The sequence below is a fragment of the Cebidichthys violaceus genome, unplaced genomic scaffold, assembly GCF_023349555.1.
Source record: "Cebidichthys violaceus isolate CVI_PGR_0920_01 unplaced genomic scaffold, fCebVio1.0.p SCAF_43, whole genome shotgun sequence".
NCBI classification, from domain to species: domain Eukaryota; kingdom Metazoa; phylum Chordata; class Actinopteri; order Perciformes; family Stichaeidae; genus Cebidichthys; species Cebidichthys violaceus.
Genome location: NW_027176628.1, coordinates 192,603 through 197,885, shown reverse-complemented (window position 1 = coordinate 197,885; position 5,283 = coordinate 192,603).

The window sequence follows — 5,283 nt, the reverse complement described above, 5'->3', positions numbered from 1 at the left end:
ACCAAAGTCCAGTGTTGCTGGTCTCTGAGGGTCTCTGAGACTCTCTGAGGGTGTCTGAGGGTGTCTGCGTAGTCTCCATGAGGTCAGAGAGCTCTTCTCCTGAGAGGCTGACAGCACTGAATGATTGATGTGAATGTGAGTAACAGACCTGCTACAAGCTGAGCTTAAATGCTGCTCTTCAATCTGATGTGATTTACTAACTGGTGTTCATGTGATCACAGGACTTAGACATTAGCTGTTGTGTTTTTGGTGAAGCAATAGGGGTCAGATTATCATCTAAATGTAGGGTGATAGGGTCAGTTACGCAGCAAGGCTGTTTACCTTTTCATTGGTGTTAGTAAAGTAGAGATAGTCACATTAGTCTGACGTCAAACAGATTAAAGACTCAATAATCTGCGGCTTTTCACTCTGAACTAAATACATCTTTTGTTTTCTGCTCCACTGTTTCTTCTTCTTTGTTTTAGTGTAAACCTTTAATTTCACTTCATTCTCCCTCCAAAGTGTCCCTCCAGTGGTCAGAGTGAGCAACTGCAGCACTCTCCACTCAACACTGTTCATATTAATACACACAACAAGCATACTAGCGTTTCCTGTGAATCCTTTCAGAATAAAGCTCTGTTCCGTCTTCTCTCCTGTAACCCCAGATCCTGGTCGAAGCTATATTCCTGTGGAGTGAGCAGACTCGCAACACCCTTCAGAGTCCAGCCACAGATATGTCACCTTCTAAATGCTCTCAGGATCACCAGCAGGAATCCGAGAAGATGATTCCCCCTTCTGTGTCACGACCTCCATCTCTTCTTAGTGTGTTTTGATCTGGTTCTGTATTTTCACTAACTCTCCTGTTTCAGGTCCTGCCACTGTCTCAGGCCTTGCCCTCAAATCACCTCACCTGGAGTCATGGTCTTGGTTTAGTTTGGTCCTGTTTTATTTTGAAGTTCTTTGCCTCTTGTCTTCCCTGTTTGTTTGACTTCCTGTCTTTGTGGGCTTCCCTCCTTCTGTGCAGCACCTGTGTTTGTCATGTCTTGTCCTGTTCCTTAGTTAAGTCTCACCCCCCCCCCCCCTCCAAAAAGAAACTGGGCCTGAAAGAGGCGTACGCCACTTCCCAGTCAAAAGCTGTGATCTAAAAACAACAACCAGCTCACTGGAGTCACCATGCTAACCATGCTAACGTCACACACCTACACCTTCACCTTCATAAACCTTCTTTAAACGAGGAATCCTCAGCATTGTGCTCACCATGGACGATAGAACATAAAAGTCATAACCGATGCAGGACCAGTCTCAGAACCCTGACCCTCACAGCTGGCTTAGAAACACTGCGTGGACCTTGTGGTTCTAGCTGTGCGTTCAGTTATTAGGGAGTTACATTTTGGTCTGAATCAAGTATTTTGAGATTTGGTGCGGAGAAATAAAACAGATGTGTGTCAAGGGGAGGTTAACTGGATCAGAAGCTAAGCTGAAAATTGACTAAGTAGCTGAAGGAGCTGACTCATCCTGGCCTCCACCTTTAGGAAAAGCTGACGTAAGAGTTTAGTTTGTTGATGGAGGCCGACACAGACACGAGTCTACAGCTGTGTGGTCTAACGGAGCAGGTCCTTAGAGGAAACCCAAACCGCCAGTCTTGATTTTATTACAGAAGAAATGCTGACCGTCTGAACTCACCAGGTCTTCTTCTTCTTTACCACCTAAAATGTTACCAAGACGAGGATGGTGCAGCTCTGTGAGGCTCCTCACGTCAGCGTGCTAACATGCATCCACATGGCAGCCGTGCTTCAATCAGTTGTTGCACTGAAACAAAGACGTATACTCTCAAGGCGACGTTTCTTTTCCGAGCTGCAAACCGTCTCCAACGAGCTCTGTGACTTTCACGGCGTTAGCTCTTGAAGGCTCCTTCCTGACGTCGCTCACCTTGAATCCATTCCCTTATTTGTTTGTTATTAATTGTTGTTTGTTGTTGACTTCCTGCTTTGTGACGCCGTCTTTACGGGACAGCTGGCAACGTTTACCTCCGAGAGAGAGGAAAGAGGATGGGCTGTCTCGGACCTGAAGGGAGAAGCTGGAACCCTTTTCGGGCCCAAACAACTTGGAAGGAAGTTCTCAAACTGTGAAGTAAACTTATTAAACGACTGAGTTAAACATTCGATCACACAATTACAACGCAACATGAAGACAAAGCCGATGGAGGGAGCTGAGGAGACACATTGGCTCAAAACATCTGCAATAGCTCATCTGTACGGCTGCGTTCACACCAAACCGGGAGCAAACTTTTGGCGCGATGATAAACAAAGTCAATGCAGAATCCCCAGAGCGCTACGATACTTAATGTCTGTACGGAAACCTCTATGTATAAATGTATGTATAAACCATAGACTCTCTATGGTACCAACAATAACCACACTGCTGTATTCATACGCCTGGATGACCTTACTTGTATGAGCTACAACGTTAGCGTAGCCTAGCACTGATCAAACCAGACTCCATTCAGAAAACAAGTATTTTAAAAGTTGTTTGCTCGTCGTCTTGCGGAGAGAACTAACAAAACAGGAGTTCAGACTTTTTACAAATCTGCATCATTATGTAGTTATTTCTGCGTCCCTTTTTAACCGTTTATTGCAGTTGATCTGTTTATTTTGGCTTCACACAGCTTCTTAGATACAGTGACTACAGCTCGGGGAATATCTGCTGCTTTAACACGTTAAAAGCAGCGGCGGTGTTTCTTTTCGGCTATGATTCATAAAATTTGCTCAGCGTTTTGGTGTGAACACAGAATAAGACTAAACCGGACTGAGTGAGGCGAGGTGCATGAATCGTCTCTTTGTGCAATTTGAAAATACGAAATGTTGCCATTGTACGTTTCTGCAAACCGCGAATACGTCGAATGTAGAAATTTTGGAACCAAAAATGCGTTTTATATCAGCCTCATGTCAGAAACACACAATAGCAACAAGGTTATCGTTGTGGAACGGTTGGTGAGGATTCGGCAGCAAAACTACAAAAGGTTACAGTTAGTGTTAAAATAATGAAACAACGTAAAATAACTAGCGTCAATAAATAACTGCCCTTCACAGACTTCTTTTGCATAACAACCATAGAGTCAACGTTAGCCTTTGGTTTCTAACGGGACTCATACTGAGGTCTCCTGGGTGAAAGTCCTGTGTTTGTTTGACCCGTCCGCCCTCAGCGGACTTTCTCACGTAACTTTTAATAACAGTCGCACATTACACTGCTTCACTTAACCATAACTAGATTCAAAAACATCGACATTCAACGTGTCCGTCGTGCCGACCGGGCTGGTGAACGGACGACTCCGCCACCAACGAGGAAAACTATAAAATAGGGAGATTACAAAGTAAAAACAGGCTTCCTGACAGCGCTGAGGATTGTAATTTATAGCTTTTTAGGGTCGTTCTATCGTCTATTCTGGATTACGAAGCAATAGCGTGCGGTGAATATTACCTGCAACTGGAAAGAAATATTGATTATGAACTGATTAAAGGAGAGCAAACTCCTTCAGCTGACGATCAGAGCGCTGCAGCCGTGTGTATGCAGGAGAGTGTGTGTGTGTGTGTGTGTGTGTGTGTGTGTGTGTGTGTGTGTGTGTGTGTGTGTGTGTGTGGGTGTGTGTGTGTGTGTGTGTGTGTGTTCACTTTTCACTAACAGCGTGGACGTCCGTCAGCCTCGAGCCTCGAGGAGTTAAGTGCTGTGGGAGTGTTGCTGTGGCGACCGTTTTGTGGAGTGTTTGTGAGTCTTTCAAGCTCCCGAAGGATTTTGGGGGGGGGAGTGTGTTGGCTGGAAATGCCTGTGTGACCTCATGCACATCTGTGTGTGCTGGACTGATAGACGGAGAGAGTTTCTATAAAGTTCCACTTCTGTCTCTGCGTTGTGTCGGAGTGTCTGAACACACGGAGCGGTAAACAAACAACCAGCCTGCAGCAGCTGCTCCTGTTCTGAGGCGTCGTATCTTATTCATGACCGGTAACCGGATCCGACACGCCTCGTCACAGCCGGTCGCTTCATTACTACCACGTATTTACTTCATCTCCTGCTGCCACACAGACAGAAACATTTTTATGAATTACTTTAAAATGACGTCACGGACTATTTAAAACACAAGGAGAATGAATGCATTGTACCAGATTCAGCCAGTCTATTCCTACTCCTTTATTGAATTATTATTATCCGTATTATTATAACAGCTCTCTTAATCCAAAAGTAATGGACATAGTATTCTGTTAGATTACAACAAAGGCCTGATATAAGGAACTGCATATTTGCAGTTTTCTGCCACGTTCTATATAAATATATAAAAGTATATAAAAGTATATAAAGTAAATAAATGTTTGAGGATTTTTCCAGTTTTTTTTTTCTAAGTGCTTTTCAAAATCATCTGTTTTTAGACGTTATTTATCACCTTTACTGTTTGTTTTCTGCTACTTTGAACTCAACAGAAAAGTGAAAACTAACGGATCATAAGTCAACTTGACTTGTTAAAGAGGTTTGTTCAAAAGTGAGACGACCACCGATGATTGTTAGACTGTAAATCTCTTCACAGTCAGGACTCTGTGTTCTTATTGGTGACTCTCAGAGAATGAAGCTGAATGAAGCTGCATGAAGCTGAATGAAGCTGAATGAAGCTGAATGAAGCTGTATTAACCGTTAGTTTATTGTTAAAGCTCAGTGAGAAACACTAGAGTTTATTATTTCAGAGCCGGAATACTTTATTGATCTCCGGGGAGAAACTTGTACGTTACTGTTACTCTATATATCTTATATATATTAGCATTGAGGAATATAAGAGAAAATATAAATAAAGGAAAATGTAAAAAGTAATATATGTACATAACGCTACGATAACAAGCAGCCGTCTCTAAATGTGTCTCAGTCGCTCTCCTCACATCATGAATATGAACAATACACATACATATCATAATGTCACTGATCCACTGATATCGTCTTACTCCCCCCATGGGTGAGTCACATGACCCCTGTTAGAAAGAGAGAGAGACAGACACAGAGAGAGAGAGAGAGAGAGAGAGAGAGACAGACAAAGAGACAGAGGGAGAGAGGGAGAGTGGGAGAGAGAGACAGAGAGAGAGAGAGAGAGACAGAGAGACAGAGCGAGAGAGAAAGACAGAGAGACAGAGAGAGAGAGAGAGAGAGAGGGAGAGAGAAAGAGAGGGGGGGTCAGAACGCCTCAATGAAAACCACATGGAGGGAGGAGAGAGCTGCAACCAAACAGAGAGAGAGAGAGAGAGAGAGAGAGAGAGAGAGAGAGACGCACAA